The 18,420-nt window shown below is 42.8% G+C and overlaps 1 protein-coding gene across 3 annotated transcripts in view; it reads left to right on the plus strand.

The window, feature by feature from the left end:
- Positions 1-18,420, plus strand: part of FAM169A (family with sequence similarity 169 member A) — a 134,148-nt gene that overhangs the window by 76,736 nt on the left and 38,992 nt on the right. The window contains exon 1 of one of the 3 annotated variants that reach the window (XM_079788098.1): positions 1,381-1,422. The exons of the other annotated variants lie outside the window; for them this stretch is intronic. The gene's annotated coding sequence lies outside the window, so the exon portion shown is untranslated. Of the gene's footprint in view, positions 1-1,380; positions 1,423-18,420 lie in introns of those variants that run through there. 3 annotated transcript variants of the gene reach the window in all.

Raw genomic sequence — 18,420 nt, forward strand, 5'->3', positions numbered from 1 at the left:
AATCAGTAAACAGCCATGTACAGCTAAAGAATGACAGCTTATTAGCACAAATAGAAATTCCTTTTTTCTATTCATGTAATTATTTCTCTTCCTTTTCTCATAAAAATCCTTTGCCTTCTTCACCCCATAATTGAAACACTATTTGGGTTTCTCCCTGAATCAGTTCTTCTGGAGTAGCTATTCTTTGATTTCAAATAAAAGCTTGTTGCCTCTCACTTCGCCTTTTTTGTTTTTTGTTTTTTCCTTTTTTTTTCCTTTTAAGTTTAACAACTTTCTGCAAAACTTTTTGGTCATGATTTACAGCATGTATCAATCCGATAAAGACTTTTTTTTTTTTTTTTTTTAGTTCTTTGTCCACTAAGAGCTCATGGATTCTGAGTATGGGTAAACACACAAGCAAGATTTAATGTACCTTAGACAAAGAGGGAAGTGCATGGTTTTTCTTTCTTTAACATGTAAAGCCGCATCCTGTAACACGTGAGATTAATTCTGATGAGTAACTTGAGGCAGAAAAGCCTATTGGATTTTTAAAAAATATCTGAGTCAAATAAACCTCCATCAACAAGTATTGTCTGAGGTAAATTCGTAAAAGGTTGGTATTGTGATTGCTAAATATTGCTTAGGAATGAAAGGAGCAATTTCAATTTACTGGAGGAGCTGTTTATTTCCCAGAGTTTATGCACTAGGAAAGGAAGTCTTAAAATTCTTACATACAATACTCTTCCTCAATGCATTTATGAAACATATGTAAACCCATAGCACTTGTGTTTGTTTTTGTAATTTGTGGACAAAAACTACATACAGGTGCTAAAAATAAAGCCTCTTTTGCAACCCAGAACTCACTTGTTCAGTATGAGTGTTGATACATATAAGAAGGAACATGATAAAAAAACAAACATATTTAAACCTGTGACATGCATTCCTTCTAAGAAATCCACCATGCTTTAAATACTGAAGAGCTTATGGGGCGTCCTCAGCAAAGGGCCTTGGGCGCTCAGGCTGGCGAGGGGCCTTGGAGAAAGGGGAGGGAAGGGAGGTGGGGCCGGCGTCCTCCCGGGTGCGGGTTAGCTCGCGTGGACTAGACGGTGGAAGAGGAAAGGTGGACACAGGAATGTGGTGGGTCCTCGTTTTCTCAAGATGGAAGTCGAGGCTCTCGGGCTCGTCCAGCCTGTGAATGGAGCGCTCTGCTTCCCTCCCGTGCACCCTCCGGGGTGGCAGTGGGTTAGGGAGGCGGTGGCGGGCTGAAGGCCGCATCCCGGACCCGAGGCCGGGATGGTCCCGCCCATCCCGGGCACATCCCCGGAGGGCGGCGCCGGGCTGGGGGCGCTCCCGGGGCTCCGCACCGGTTGACGTTAAAGGGGTACGCAAACCCAGCGCCCAGTCCCCGCAGCTGACCGCACCTATTTCTGTCTCTAAGCCAAGGTCACTCTAACACCGAGCCCTTGCCCTGGGTGGGGGCGTCGCGCTCAGCCCCGGGACGGCGGCCGGGGCGGGGAGAGGGGGCGAGGCGGGGGCAGCTCGAGCCCGCACCTGCCCGCGGCCGGGCCCGGAGGGAGGCCGGGCGGCGTCCCCGGCGCCGAGGAGGGGCCGCGCGGGCGGGCGGGCGGGGGGATTCGCGGTGGGCGCGGCGCCGCGCGGCGGCGAAGGCTCGAGGCGCTGCGGCGCGAGTGCGTCACGCCCGCGGAGGGCTCGGTGGGCTGCGGCCGACCCGCCGACCAGGAGCCGGGCGTCCCGGGCGGAGGGGAGGCGGCCGCACCCTCCCTGGCAGCCGCGAGCGCCGCGGCCAGGGCCCGGCCGGGGGTCGCCGGCGAGCAGGCTCCGGCTCCATTCATTCCCGCGGCTCCGCCTCCTCTCCCGGGCTCCGCGGGCGCGTCCGAGGTGAGTGTGCCGCCCGTGCCCGGCGGGGGCCGCGGGCTGAGGCCGAGGCCGCCCCGTCTGGCCCCGGCCCCCGCCGGCCCCGCGCCCCCGCAGACAGCGACGCCGGCCGTCCTGTGCGGGCTCGGCCTGGCGCAGGCCCACGCCGGCCTCCGGGGCCCGGGACGCGCGTCCTGCTGCCCGCGGCGGGCCGGGCCCCGGGGGAGGGGGGCGCGGGGGGAGGAGGGGGCGTGGGGCGCCCCAGGTGCGTCGGCGCCACCATTTTGTGGGGGATGCCTCCTCCTCCTTCCTTCGCTCGCCCCGGATGCGTTCCGGTCGCGGCTGTGCCTGCTGAGCCCCCTCCCCTCCAGCCTCCCCACCTGGAGCCTCTCCGCTCGCGGGAATCCTCGGCTTGGGGGGAGCCCGACCTGGTCAGGTGTGGAGCTTAAGCTTTCGGCGCTGTGCACCCGCGGAGGTGGTCTCCGGGGATGCGCTGACCCCCTCCCAGACCCTTCACCACTGCTGGCCTAGGTATCGTATAGATTCACTTGTAGAATGCAGCTCTTTGCAATTTTGTTCTAATGCTTAGCTGCCCGTATGCAATTTTTCGAGGCCTGTGCCCCAGGAGATCCGATGGATGGTTTGTGGCCCCGGGATCTGCATACACTCACTCCCGTTATTATCCTTTGGGAGAAATGATGAAGCATCGTACTCGCTTTTCAGCTTCTGGAAATTGGGATGGGTCCCTTACGAGGAGTAGATTTTAGGATAGCCACCTGATGCCTGCCCCTCCCCCCCTCTTAGGGAGATCCTTGCAAAACCTCAATTGAAATGCTCACGTGTGAGGGTTTTTTTTTTAGGGCATTGGGCTACCAGAAAGGAGAAGTTGTAGTTATGATTCTGAACTGTCACACCGTTTGTCATTTTCAAGGTTCCTGAGAATTTGGTAATTCTTGTTTTAATTTATGTCGTAAATGTACGTAAGTACCTAAGCGGATTATAGTCATGCCATTTGTATTTTACCACAGCATCACAGACAGGGATTAAAATCTGGAATGGTGGCTGTTGCATAATACACGTATTTGGGCCCTGGAAGGAATTCACCAAAATGGATCTAGGTTTGATGAGTGTATCCTCTGCTTGCACAGATTTATTTATTGCACGTAAGATGTACAGGTTATATTTGCAAACAATATTTTGTTTTCCTCCTACAAGAGGAAATATTTTTAGTGACTAATATGTACCAGGCTGAGGTGTTTTGTGTGTGTGTGTGTTTTAGTGGAGGGTAAGGGGGAGAGGACAAGGAAATGAGATGGTGAGAGGAACCTGGGAAGTCCATTTGTGAAGACTTCTGTGCAAACAAAGATAAACATCACAGTCTTTCACAGAAAGCTTGTAGCTGACACATTGTACTACTCTCTTGGAATTTATGACGAGGATTGGCTTAGGGAATTTGGAAATATCTTCTAGGAGTAGCAACATTATCCTGCTGCATGAGTAATTATAACGTAAAATGCTTTACCTGTGGACTTTAGATTCTAAAAAGTTCTGAATTAGTCTGACCTTTGAAATAGGATTCGAATCATTATAAATTGTATCATTTCTGTAATAAAGGTACAATATGCATCAAACATAGGGCTTAACTGACTTGGAGAAAACAAAATATTTTATAAGTAGATGCTTTTGAGCGTAAAATTTTAATGTTACCCTCCTAATTAAATTACTGTAAACTTTTCTGATTCGTTGAAGACTCTTCCACTAATTCTTCTACAAAGTGATTCATGTCATGTACCATCCTTCGAAGAAATGTTATGCCTCTCATTAATGACATGTTTGTTCTGTGGGAAGAATTATGGAGGTGAAAGGGACCTTGCACATTGAGAGATGAGTCATGTTTTAGGGAATTTAAGTAAGCAAAGATTGTCTGCTACAGATGGAAGGTGCTATGGTAGGTCGATGGGGAATGAGATCGTTCTGTCCGGCAAGTTCACCGCTGAGTCAAACACACTTTACATTGATTCTGTTAATACACACATCAGAGAGGTTTATAGAATTGGTACTGTTGTATTTAATTGAGTTTGTAAGTGATCTTGGTGTGTTTTTTATCTTTACCATAGCTTGAAATTTTGAGCATTGTTTTACCAGTGATTGAGAAATTGAAAAGAAAAAAATCTTAACATTTTTATCCATTAGCTCCTACCTACGTAACCCTTTTAAAGTCTTATGTGTGTTATGTTCAGTCATCTGCCTAAAAATGCAAAAAGATTTACTTTTTAAAGGTAACGAGAACATAAGAGGATTGAGTATTAGGGCAGATGTTCAAAAAATAGTAAGGATTCTGTAGAAAGGACTGTTGGTTAGGTAAGGAAGTAAACAACACCTTCATGTTTCTTTTCATTTCTAAGATTTTTTAAAATTCTAAATTGAAAAAAGAAGTTGCACGATTGTATTTAAGGTGATTTTCTTTTTACAGGTCGTTAGGCTTCTGATCCTTTGTATATTTAAGCCTGAAATTAAATTCTAAATTTGGTGTGCTTCATTGATAGCAAAGGTATTTCACAATTCTTTCCGACAACAATGAAATTACTGAGGGTTGAATTTATTAAGGAAAAGGTGTGATGATTTAAAAAGAATCAGGGAAAAGCTGATCATTTGCTAGAGACATCATACCATAATTATTAGACGCGTTGAATTTTAGAGCTGCTATGTGAGACTTTATACCAGATACTAGAGGCCCGGTGCACGAAATTCGTGCACTGGAGGGAGGGGCCTCAGCCCGGCCTGCACCCTCTCGCAGTCCAGGACCCCTCGCTCCTTACTGCCCACCTGCTAGCAGCTCCTCACCGCTCTGTTCGCTGCTCCTTATCACTGCCACATATGTGGGAGAGGCTCCTGTCACCACCGCTGCGCTCGCAGCCATGAGCCCAGCTTATGGCTGAGCAGCGCTCCCCCTTTGGGAGCACACTGACCACCAGAGGGCAGCCCCTGCACTGAGCATCTGCCCCTGGTGGTCAGTGCGCATCATAGTGACCAGTCATTCTGGTTGCTTAGGCTTTTATTATATAGACTAGGGACCCATTGCAGGAATATTCCTGCAAGACTTCTGGCGGGCTTCCCTCCTGCCATGGCCACCTCTCCTGCCCCCCCACCTCTCCCGCTGCGGCGGGCAGGGCGGGGCAGGGTGGGGCGGGCAGAATGGGCGGGGCGCCCCCCGCCCGTCCTGCCCACCCAACCCAGCCCGCGGCCACCTCCGCCTCCGCGCGGGGGACACAGCCGCTGCCGCTGCATGCCTCGCCCCGCACTCCTGACCCTCCGTGCCCGCTGACGCAGCTGCCTCTGTGGCTGCGCGCTGCTGCCTCCTCTGAGCACCCCGACCCGTCGCGAGTGCTGCTGTTGCGCGCCCCACCCCGCCCACCCGCCCCTCGCACGCTGCGGCTTCGCACGCCGCTGCCGCCACCACTGCTGCCGCCACCACTGCTGCGGCCGCGCGCAGTCGCTGCCGCGCACACTGCCCGCCACCGCCTCCAAGGCCGCTGCGGCCACGCACACCACCCGCCACACCCCGCCCACTGCCACCACCGCCTCAGAGGCCACCATGGCCGCGTGCTCCACAGCCGCGCCGCTGCCCGCCCGTGCAGCCGCCTTGCTTTCTGCTTTCTTCACTCCTCCCTCCCTCAGCGTATGCAAATTAACCGCCATCTTGTTTGCTCTGATTGGCTGTGGGCGTGGCGAAGGTATGGTCAATTTGCATATTACTCTTTTATTAGTGAAGATTATATAGGTATCTGCTCTGTAGGAGGGATCTACTCATCTAGCCCAACCCATTCTTTGGGCCAGAAAGTTTGTGACTTACCATATACTTTGTTTTTGAAAAAAGAATGTCACTTTAGTTACTACTTCCACCAATGAAATGTTAGTTTTAGGCTACGCAAAAGGTAGCTTTCATTTATTCAACAAACATGGAGTGTCTGTAGTATGTTATGGGGCACAAAAACAAATACACCCCACCCTCATGGAGGTTATAGTTTAGTAAAGTATTGTGGATTAAAATGTTAAAGATTCCATAAAACATAAATGCACAAAGACTTTTATAAATATGAATTGGGAACAAATTCATTTAGTAAATTTCATTTATTTAAAAAGTGCCAGGTTGCATTGTTGAGGGGCTGGGGGCTACATTTATGGCTTGTGCAGAGGAGAGGGTTCAGTTGCTGAAAGAAACTGAGGGGGAAAAAACTACTAAGAAGTAGAATTGGGAGAGAGTGTTGGCCAAGGAAGGAGAGGAACTTGGAAGCAGCAGAAAGTGGTCAGTTTGTCTGGCCTGTCAAGATAAAGGGGGGTGAGAATGAAAATAATCCACTGAATTAGGGAGTTGAGAGGTTATTGGAGGCCTGATGAGGAGTGATATCAGTATAGTGATTGGGGAAGAATCCCATTCAGAAATGAATAGAAGCAGAGCAAAAGTCAATAAATTTTGACTTTTTGTTCCGCTGTGATTGATAAAGTAGTAAGTGGCACTAATGAGGAATTTGAGAGTCTAAAATCTTTTACACATACGAGAGCCAGTGCTTTCAAGGTTGGATCGGCTCCTGATATTCCTGATGGACTAATTCGGATTCTTAAATTAACAGTAGTTATGCGAAGTCAGAGTAGTTCCCCAATTCAAGCCAAATAGACATAACATAGGTTTGAACCCTGGCTTTGCTGTTTCTAGCTGCCTGACTTCTAAGGTAATTAATCTCTCTGGGCCTCAGTTCCCTTCCTCCTTTGTACAAGAGTACAGGCGATCCTTGAACAACACAGGTTTGAACTAAGAGAATCCACTTTTTCTTTTTTTTTGTAAATACCTGTACTGTTTTTGATTGGCATTTGGGAATCAAGGATGCAAATCAAGATTGTATACATTGTCTACACCAATTTACTAGTATATAGGGGACTGCTCATGGTTCATATCAAATCTAGTATCATCTGAATTTCAAGGTTTCCTTTGTCTCTGTCCTGCAGTAATGGATAATGAAACAACTGTAATGCAATTTAGTGGATTCATTTTTCCCCCCTTAGCTGCATTTTATAGTAATTTCTCCAATAAATATTTGGTAGGCATTTTACTTTGTCAGTTTTTATGTTTCTCTTTTATTTTTTAACTTTAAAACAATCAGCTTTGTATTTATTGTGTAGTAACCATTTAACAATGCTGAAGAAAATGGATCATAGTGATTAGAACAGGCATCTAAAGTCTGGAGAGAAGATATTGCAAAATATTTTTTTAATGTACTTTATTGATTTGTAGAAAGAGAGGAAGGGAAAGAGAGATAGAAACATCTATCGGCTGCCTCCTGCACACTTCCTACTGGGGATCGAGCCTCCATATGCCCTGACCGGGAATCGAACCATGTCTTCTTGGTTCATGGGTTGACGCTCAACCACTGAGCCACACCCGTCAGGCACAAAATATTTTTTAAAATATGTTTTTATTGACTTTAGAGAGAGAGAGGAAGAGAGTGGGAGAGAGATAGAAACATTGATGAGAGAGAAACATCGATCACGGTGCTTCCTTCATGCCCCCTATTGGGGATTGAGCCCCAAACCCGAGCACATGTCCTGAACTGGAATCAAACCAGTGGTGACCTCTTGGTGCATGGGACGACTCTCAAACAACTGAGCACACTGGCCGGATGGACATTGCAAGACTTAAAAATCTAACTCCTAAGGTTGATATATTCTATGATAATTGTATAATCAGATGCATCATGGATTTCCTGACCTGGGAAACTGACCACCAGGTGAAATCCCTCGCTAGACAGATTGGTTAGGGGTGGGGCCTGACTGCCACATCCTTGCTGGGTGAACTTGGGTAACTCACTTAACCTCTCCACACCCAAGGCTCCTCATTGAGAATGTGTTTAGGAATGCCTGCCTCAGCCCTGCCGTGGTGCTTGGTTGGTTGAGCATCGTCCCATGCACTGAAAGGTTGTGAGTTTAATTCCTGGTCAGGTTGCATGCCCAGGTTGCAGGCTCAATCCCCAGTAGGGGGTGTGCAGGAGGCAGCCAGTCAATGTTTCTCCCATATCGATGTTTCTCTCTTTCTCTAAAAATCAATCCTATTCTATATAATAAAACTCTAATATGCAGATCGACTGAACAGTGGAACAACTGGTCGCTATGACGCGCACTGACCACCAGGGGGCAGACGCTCAATGCAGGAGCTGCCCCCTGGTGGTCAGTGCACTTCCACAGGGGGAGCACCACTTAGCCAGAAGTCGGGCTAACGGCTGGCGAGCACAGTAGTGGTGGTGGGAGCCTCTCCTACCTCCACTGCAGGCGGGCAGTAAGGAGCGAGGGGTCCCGGACTGTGAGAGCCCCAGACTACAAGAGGGATGTCTGACTGCCAGCTTAGGCCTGAGGGAATCGGGACTAAGCAGGCAGGCGGACATCCCCCGAGGGGTCCCGGACTGTGAGAGGGCGCAGGCTGGGCTGAGAGCCCCCCTCACCCCCCACCCAGTGAATGAATCCATGCCCCGGGCCTCTAGTAAAAATATAAGAAAAAAAAGAATACTTGCCTCATTGAGTCATTTTGAAGAATAAATGAGATAATATTGTAGAATGCTGAGCATAATACCTGGTGCAACTTAATCCAGCAATAAATGGTAGGTGTGTTGTCATAAAACATTCTGAGTTTTAAAAAACAATTATAAATTAATTTCTGATGATACCACCTCTTTGTAAATTACTTCTTCAAGTGTAGACACATAAGTTATTAGTTAGGAGAGACATCAGAGATCTTTTGACACATCCCTACTTTTTATATGTTTGGAAAAAATGGATTATGCTTCCCTGGAGTCTGAGCCTGGTAGGATAGAAAGATGAAGACAAATGCCCTAACCGGTTTGGCTCAGTGGATAGAGCGTCGGCCTGCGGACTCAAGGGATCCAGGTTCGATTCCAGTCAAGGGCATGTACCTTAGTTGCGGGCACATCCCCAGTATGGGGCGTGCAGGAGGCAGCTGATGGATGTTTCTCTCTCATTGATGTTTCCAACTCTCTATCCCTCTCCCTTCCTCTCTGTAAAAAATCAAATATATATATATATATATATATACATATATATATATGTTGTATTGTCATGATAAGTATATTAAAAGAAGTACGCATAAGGTATTTATCATAAGAGTTTCTCAGCTTGTCTCCTTTCAGTTCTTCCTATTAATACATCCTACACACTGTTGGTTAAATTGTCTTAAAACATAGCCTTGAAAGTCTCTTTCCTTAAATTGAATCCTACTTGAGTATCAAAGTCCCGACTCTTAGTTTGTATTCTTGACCTTTTTAATTGAATTTATTGGAGTGACATTGGTTCGTAAAACCATACTGTTTTCTTGGCCTTTAATGTTCTGTTCTCAGTTTATTTTCCTAGCATCCTTTCCACTACTTATCTTCGCACACTTCTCTTAATTCTTTTGGTAAATCCAACTACTTGCCATTCTCAGCATGCTTTCTGGCTTATGTTTAGCATATTCTTTATTTTTAGAGGGCCTTCCCCTCTATCTCTGCCTGTTGAAAGACAGCCTATTGCTTTTCATCTAGCAGCAGAACTTCACACATCTTTCATCTGTGGCAGTGCTTCCTTTTGTTTATTTCCCATCACCATTTATCCCCCCTATACCCTCAGCCACCAAATCCCCACCCTCACCCATCAATCACCATACTGTTGCCAGGTCCATGAGTAATTTCTCTCTTTTTTTTTTTCTCTTCTGCTCAATCACTCCACCCACTCCCAACCCCCACCGTACAAATTTTTGTTCAGTCATGAATTATTTATTCATTTGCTTAGTAAATATGTATTGAAGTCAGATAGGAAGGCCACTGCTGCTGCCAATGAGAGGTAAGAAAAGAATTTTAATTGATCTGGGTAAGCAAACCCACCTGAGTTTGCAAGAGCAAGTGCATGGGCCACAGCTGGAAGTGCAGAGTTGGAGTGGGCCTGAAAGGAAAGAGAATGGCTAGCCTGTGGCTCAGAGGCTGCTGTTTTTCCAGTTGATGTGATACTGGCGGCCGTTGGTTACATGTCTTAGTTGTGTAGTGAGAATATTAGGGAATGTTTCCTAAACATTATGTGAAAATTAAGCACCAAGTTTTGTTTTGTTTTTGCTTTGTTTTGAGCTAGATGTATTTCCTTTAAAACAAAAACATCAGTTTTTCTTCAGGGTTCTAAAAGAGGTAAGCCTCTGTGATACTGTGTGTTAAAGTTATCTGTAATAATGTGCATATTGTTTAGACTGCTGTATCCTTGAAGTTTACTGTACCAAACCCATGTTAACTTGAATAAAGCACTATAAAATCAGATCTATTACATCATGAACCAAGTAAAAAAAAAAAACAACAACGAATTTTAGATTGTCTAATGTTGAAATGGACAAAATTTTATGGTGTATTCATTTAAATAATTCTTAGTTTGTAAACTGCTTTCCTGAGTTTGTAAACTGCTTCTGTGGGATTATGAACAGTATTCAGTAAGCTGGGTCATGAAGTACATATAGCATTGTTGGCTCAGTGTTGGTAACTTCAAAAGATGATTTGGGCTTCTACTTGAAATAAAAACAGGCAGCAGGTATGAACTCCATTTAACTTTTTGCTCCATTACCCATAAACTTGTGGGCAGTCCTTAACCATATGTAATCAAATCTTTTTCATTTACCAGAAGACCAAAAGGATTTTTGAGCAGTGTTGAGCCCACCTGAGATTTGATCATCGTAGCAGTCTGTTCAGTGGTTTCATTTTTGTTGTACTAAAAAACTCAGCTGTGAATGGGGAGAAGGATTAATCTAGGATTTAGGGCCTTGTGTAGGACAGGGATAGAGGAAGTAAGAAGCTAAGTAAGATAGAGATCAGTTGAACTGATGTAGTACAGGAGCTAGGTTAGTTAAGGAAGGAAATGATGTTAGGGAGAAAAGAAAAGAGGAATCAGGAGAAGAATCATAATAAGGTTCAGAAACAGGCTTTTTGTGTACAAGGTTGAGAGCATTGACGATTATGTTGCCTGGATACCTAACCTATATTTTCTGTGTTGGGGAAGCAATCAGGAGAGGTAAGATCATGACTTGGATTGGTTGAGATAATTATTTGTTTTCTAAGAACTTTTTCAGCTCCAACATTTCCAGATTTTTAAAATCTAACCTTTCCCCTAAAACCCTTAAATAATAGCAGTAATGTATAAGAATCTTGAAATAATTTAGGAACTGAACTTATAAAATATGTTCCCCCTTTTTAAGAGTAGTGTTGACATCTAGTAATTAACATCACATAGGGAATAAATCACAATGATAGGAATTATTTTTCTAATTTGTTTTCATATTTTCTTGTTAAGTGTAGTCATTCTGTCCTGGCCCATTTGGCTCAGTTGGAGCGTCGGCCTGTGGACCTAAGGGTCTCGGGTTCAATTCCTGGTCAAGGGCACATACCTTGTACCTCCGTTGCAGGTTCCCCATCCCTGGTGAGGGCTCATGCAGGAGGCAACCAATCAGTGTATCTCTCTCCCATCGATGTTTCTCTTTCTCTCCCACCTTCTCTTTCTCTTCCACTCTCTTTGGAAATCAGTGGAAAAAATATCTTCTGGTGAGGATTAGAGAGAGAGAGAGAGAGAGAGAGAGAGAGAGAGAAGTCATTCTTTCAAATAGTTACATAATTTTTCAGGAAAAGTGAATTTATGAAAAGATGGATGTAAAATAGCTGATGGATATCTGAGAACTCTTACATAAGGAAGCGGTCTGAGTATGTTTTTATATAAGTTAGCCAGGATTGATGAGCTGACCCTTTGCTTAATTTATTAATTAATTTGGACACTTTTTACACTTCATTGTCCATTCTGTGTACATTTTTGATGAGTTCACTGAAGGCAACATTAAGCTTTCTCATTCATGTAGAATCTAGTTAGGCCTTTTGGTTTATCTCATGGGCAGAGAATAAAGTGCTTGACAAAATTTGACCTGACAGCTTTACAGTTATGTAACATAGAATACAAGCTTAAAAACAACAAAAAAGAGGGAGAAGTGCATGATTTACCATAGCAACATAATTTTTCTCCAGAACTTGACCACCCTTCTCTGGCCTCTCTAAACTAGCAGAATCACCATAGGGCTAGTAATTTAGGCACTCTTAAGTTAACCAATATTTTATTGTATTTATTTATTGTCTAAAGTTTTACATACCAGTATGTCTCCTTTTCCCCCCATTGACCACCCCCCCCCCCAGCCATTCCCACGCTGGGCAGGCCCCCACCGCCCCAGTGTCTGTGTCCATTGGTTATGCTAATATGCATGCATACAAGTCCTTTGGTTGCTCTCTAAACACCCCTCCCCCCTGCCATTTGTCTCTGGATCTATTCTTGTCCATCAAATTATGTTGATCATTATATCCCATATATAAGTGAGATGATGTGATATTTATCTTTCTCAAACTGGCTTCTTTCACTTAGCATAATGCTCTCCAGTTCCATCCATGCTGTTGTAAATGGTAAAAGCTCCTTCTTTTTTGTAGCAGCCTAGTATTCCATTGTGTAGATGTACCACAGTTTTTTAATCTACTCATCTGCTGATGGGCACTTAGGTTGTTTCCAAATCTTAGCTATGGTAAATTGTGCTGCTATGAACATAGGGGTGCATATGTCCTTTCTGATTGGTGTTGCTGGTTTCTTGGGATATAGTCCTAGAAGTGGGATTACTGGGAGAGGGAGAGGGAGAGAGAAAGAGATATCAGTTTCCTCCCATATGCGCCCCGACCAGGGATCAAACCTGAAACCTAGGCATGTGCTCTGACCAGGAAACAAACTTGGTGTACTGGAGGATGCCCCAGCCAACTGAACCACCCAGCCAGGGCAGTTGTCAAACTGTATTCAGAAATCACAACTTCTAACTAAAGTGAAGTCCCCCCTGCCCCATAATGTTCTTTATGCAAATTTCAGAATATTTAAATTGTTGGACTTCAGGAACGCAGGATGTGGTTTCATTTTGTTTATATATATGTGTATATACACTGAGTGGCCAGATTATTATGACCACCTGACGTTTGTAGGCAAATTAGCCGCACACTGCATCGTATGGGATATGGAAGCCGAAGGCCTGTTCGAACACCTTTGCTGTCTGCAGTTACCAAGATAAAACGTCTCCATTTCGCACAGGAACACAAGGATTGGACAGTCGAGCATTGGAAAAAAGTCATGTGATCTGATGAATCACGTTTCCAGTTGCATCATGCAGATGGCAGAGTGAGAATTTTGCGGAAACAGCATGGAAGCATGCACCCCACATGCATGAGTACAACCCTTCAAGCTGGTGGGGGCAGTGTTATGGTTTGGGGCATGTTTTACTGTCATGATTTGGGCCCTTTAATTCGTGTGGAACAACGTCTGAATAGCACAACATACCTAAGTATCGTTGCTGATCAAGTTCATCTTACGTTGATGGCATATCCCAATGGAGATGGCTTCTTCCAACAAGACAGTGCGCCATGCCACCATGCTTGTATTGTGCAGGAGTGGTTTCAAGAACATGAGGGAGACTTTACCTTGCTTAGGTGGCCCCCACAATCACCTGATCTCAATCCAATTGAGCATTTGTGGGATGAAGTTAAAAGAGCCATCAGGCAGCTGGTTCCACAACCATCAAATCTCACAGAACTGGACAGTGCTATTTATCAGGCATGGTGTCAGATTCCTCGCATCACCTTTCAACTCTCGTGGAGTCAATGCCAAGAAGAATCGCCGCAGTATTGAAGGCAAAGGTGGCCCAATGAAGTACTGATGGGGTGGTCATAATAATCTGGCCACTCAGTGTATGTATGTGTGTGTGTGTGTGTGTGTGTGTGTGTGTATGAATAATCTTTGACTAGTAATAAACCTAGAAGTGATTATTTCTATTGAAAAATCTCAATATAAGAATGTTTAAGAATGAAAGATAATGAATTTTTGTTTTACACTTTAGTCATACTGTATTTGCCTTTGATCTGCAGAAGTGTCTTATGGTAAGCAATCCCATAGGTAGTAATGTTTTCTAAAGTGTGCAGACATACTACTGGTGATTTAGGAGAGGTCTTTAATTTGTATTCAGGTGAACATTTTAATAATACTTAGAAATCATAAGGCTGATTAGGGAAATGTATAATCTAATATACCAAATTGGTGGTTTTGTAGGTTTTATAGTTTAAAGTGAATGAAATTTTTTTTAAGGTGAGTTTTGCGATTCTGATACAGGCTACAACATGGATGAAGTTTGAAATAAGTGAAATAAGGCAGTCTTTGTTGAGACCAGTAAAAAAGACAATTATTGTGATAACACTTATGAGATTCCTAGAATAGGCAAATTCATAGAGACAGAAAGAATGGTGGTTATCAGGGACTAGGGGGAATAGGAATGGGGAATTATTTAATGGGTACATGGTTCTGGAAAGGGAGAGTGGTGAAGGTTGTACAACAGTGTGAATATTCTTACTGCCGCTGAACTATAAATTTAGAAAGGGTTAAAATGGTAAATGCTATGTGTATACTAGGGGACTGGTGCATGAAATTTGTGCACTCGGGGTGGGGAGGGGTCCCTCAGCCAGGCCTGTACCCTCTCGCAGTCAGTCGGACATCCTTGGCGCTGCTACGGAGGCAGGAGAGGCTCCTGCCACCACCGCGAGCTCGGCTTCTGGCTGAGTGACGTTCCCCCTGTGGGAGTACACTGACCACCAGGGGCAGCTCCTGTGTTGAGCGTCTGCCCCCTGGTGGTCAGTGTGCGTCATAGGTGACCGGTCGTTCCACCGTTTGTTCGATTTGCATATTAGCCTTTTATTATATAGGATTTTACCAAATTAAAAAGGGGGGGATGGGATGAGAGGTGTGGTTTTAAAAAAGTGAGTTGAGGAACATACATATTAAGTAATGATATAGACACTTGACACACTGGAAACATTTTGATGGTGGTATGCAGATAATTGAAGTTCAGCCCACACTAGGACAGAGGAAGGATCAATGGCTTAGGGCCGTGGTTGGCAAACTGCGGCTCACGAGCCACATGCAGCTCTTTGGCCCCTTGAGTGTGGCTCTTCCACAAAATACCACGGCCTGGGCGAGTCTATTTTGAAGAAGTGGCATTAGAAGAAGTTTAAGTTTAAAAAATTTGGCTCTCAAAAGAAATTTCAATCGTTGTACTGTTGATATTTGGCTCTGTTGACTAATGAGTTTGCTGACCACTGGCTTAGGGACACCTGGCCTGTGTTCCAGTCTCGAATTGCCACAAACTAGCAGGACCGGTCAGACATAGTTAAAGCATGTTAGATAAAGAACCATGATACCTCTGACTATTCACAACCATTCTCTCATTCTGGGCTATACTGCTAGGTTCTTTATTCAATATGAATAAAACTAAAACTAAAAAATAAATAAGACTAAAAAAAAAAGAAAATACTATTTAAACATGATAATATTTAAAATCTTTTAAGGACCAGGTTGTAGTAACAGTGGGTGAAAAAGAAAATGACCCATCAATTGCTATTCCATCAGGCTCCTTTTCCTTATATGTCCATTTTGTATTCTTTGTCTAGAATGCCATATTATCTTTATGTGATTGTAATCAACAGTGCTTTTGTATACCAAATTTTTGGCAGCATATGTTAATTTGTATTTCACCCTCATATGTTAATTTGTATTTCACCCTTCATGTCATGGGTATATGGCCCTTGAAATCATTTGGTCTGGCCCTGCCAAGGCATTAGGGGTGAGTTAATTAAATGTTTGACCAAAGATAGCAGGCTAATTTTTAAGTTGATAACTTTGTATGATCCAGGAATGACGTTATAAATATCCACATGGCCCTTGGCAGAAAAAAGGTTCCCCACCTCTGCTTTAGGTCATGATTACTCTTAGCAAATGAAATGCTTAAATGTGTTTCATTCATACCTCATATTCAAGAGAGCCTTTCGAGTTGGTTTAAGGAGAATACTGTGATATTAATCCTTCTTGAGCTTCATCTAGTCAATAGTAAGGGTATATTTAATGCTCTTAATATTTTACTTAGACACAAAGCTGGGATCTTGTCTATAAGAGAGGAAAATAGTTAACTAGTGTCCTAATTATGCTTTTTTCATCGGCTGTTGACCATTTGTTTTTGTTTTTGGTTTCATCTAAAATTTTAATCTTCATTAGAATTGTTGGATCTGACTAGAACATAATGTTCTATTTCCTTAGTTTGCTTTTGAATATTGACTTCGATAGAGATATAAAGATTTGTCCAAAATAACAAATAAGCTTACTTCATAATAGAGCTCTGCTGTTTCGTTTTGATACTTTTCTAACTATAACATCTGATTTACATAAGCTCCTGGTTGATCTCTCTTGAAATTCATAGTTGTTGTTTTCTTTTTATGAGTTGCCTGGAAATCCTGTGGTATTGCTTTTATAAATGTTTCACAATTTTTTCTTGTTTCTCCTTTTATTTAGACATTTATATTTACTAATAGATGGGCTGTTTTTGTGTGTTCTATTTCCAGGTTTTTATTTTATAAAATTTTAAAATCAATTTGATTAAATATATATTTGTATAAAATTAGGTTCCCAATCATATACACCACATTTTAAAGTCCTTAGGACCAGGATTTCAGATTATGGTAAAAAATAAGTTTCTCATTATCATCATATCTTAAAAATTCAGAAAAATATATTTAACCCTAGCCAGGTAGTTCAGTTGTTTGGAGCATTGTCCTGCATACCAAAAAGTTGTGGATTCAATCCTTGGTCGGGGCATGTACAGGAAGCAACTGATCAATGTTTGTCTCACACATCAATGTTTCTCTCCCCCCCCCTTCCTCGCTCTCTAAAAATCAGTAAAAATATCTTTGTGTGAGGATTTAAAAAATAAAAAATATATATTTAACTATATGTAGCTGTCATTATACATCCTGTCTTTTACATGTTTATCTCATATTTCCATTAGATTTTCAGTTTTTTTATCTACTAATATATTTGTTGTGATAAAATAGATTTGATGTGATAAAATGCTTCTCTGAAGAATTACTTCAGAGAAAAATAATTTTTATTTTCTCAGTTTTCTTCTCCCTTTCCCCTTTATTATTTTTTAAATCAAGATTGAAGAGATTATTGACAAATATAGCAGTTGGGCTCTGCAGTTTTGATTTTGGGAAAATGTGAAATAGGGAATTTTTATAACAAGATCATCTATTTTACTTTATATCTCCTTTAAGAAGTAAGTAGCTCAGACTTTGATATAGAGCATATGTTTATTTTTTATTTAACTTTTTATCATGGAAATTTTCAAGAGTACACAAATCAGAATCCTCTCTACAATGCATCTGATTGCTATGTCTCTTAAATGTCTTTAAAAATATATATATTTTATTGATTTTTTAAGAGAGGAAGGGAGAGGGATGGAGAGTCAGAAACATCGATGAGAGAGAAACATCGATCAGCTGCCTCCTGCACACCTCCCACTGGGGATGTGCCCGCAACCAAGGTACATGCCCTTGACCGGAATCGAACCTGGGACCCTTCAGTCCCCAGGCCAACGCTCTATCCACTGAGCCAAACCGGTTAGGGCTTAAATGTCTTTTAATTTACAATAGTTCCCACTCTTTAAACTCCATGCTATATACTTATTGAAGAAACTGGGTTATTCTAAATTTGACTGGCTGTATACTTAAGATGTCATTTCACATGTTTGATGGTTTCATTATGGTAGATTTGGGTTTGATTTCCAAGATACACATGTCTGCTTTGCTTACTTTTTTAAAAAAAATCCTCACCCAAGGACATTTTCCATTGATTTTTAGAGAGTGGAAGAGAGAGGGAAAGACAGAGAAACATTGATGTGAGAGAAACACATTGATTGGTTGCCTCCTGTATGAGCCTGCAAATGAGGTACATGCCCTTGACCAGAATTGAACCTTGGACCCTTTGGTCCCCAGGCTGATGCTTTATCCACTGTAAATGGGGTCTTCTTACCTATTTTTATTTCATTTTTTACATTCCTGATTTCTTTTCACTGATTATTATTGTATATATGAGGGCTGAATTTCTGTGTGTAACTATATCCTGTTTTAGTATATTTTCTTATTGTTTGGAATAGTTTTTCCATTGATTCTTTTGGGTTTTCCAATTAAATATATTATTTGCAAATTGAGGTAAAGAAAGTTCCTTCCACATACACCCATACCCAGTTGTTATGCCTCTAGGCTAATTGCATTGGCAAGTACCTATATAATGTTATACAGTGTGGAGTCATTTTTCCTGACGTTAGTGGGAAAGTGTTTAGTGTTTTACCACTAAAGTGCTGGCTTTTTTTTTTTAAACAGCTTTATGTATGAGAGGTATAATTTACATACTGCAACATTTACCCATTGGAATTGTACAATTCAATGATTTTTTTTTAGTAAATTTATATAGTGGAGCAACCATCACTACAATGCAGTTATAGAACATTTCTATTCCAAAAAGTTCCCTTTTGTCCTTTTATAGTGACTTATAATGTTGGCAAGTATATGAGGATATATTTATGTGTGTGTACTTACTTATATGCAAATA

The sequence above is a fragment of the Cnephaeus nilssonii genome, assembly GCF_951640355.1.
Source record: "Cnephaeus nilssonii genome assembly, chromosome: 2".
Lineage (NCBI taxonomy): Eukaryota > Metazoa > Chordata > Mammalia > Chiroptera > Vespertilionidae > Cnephaeus > Cnephaeus nilssonii.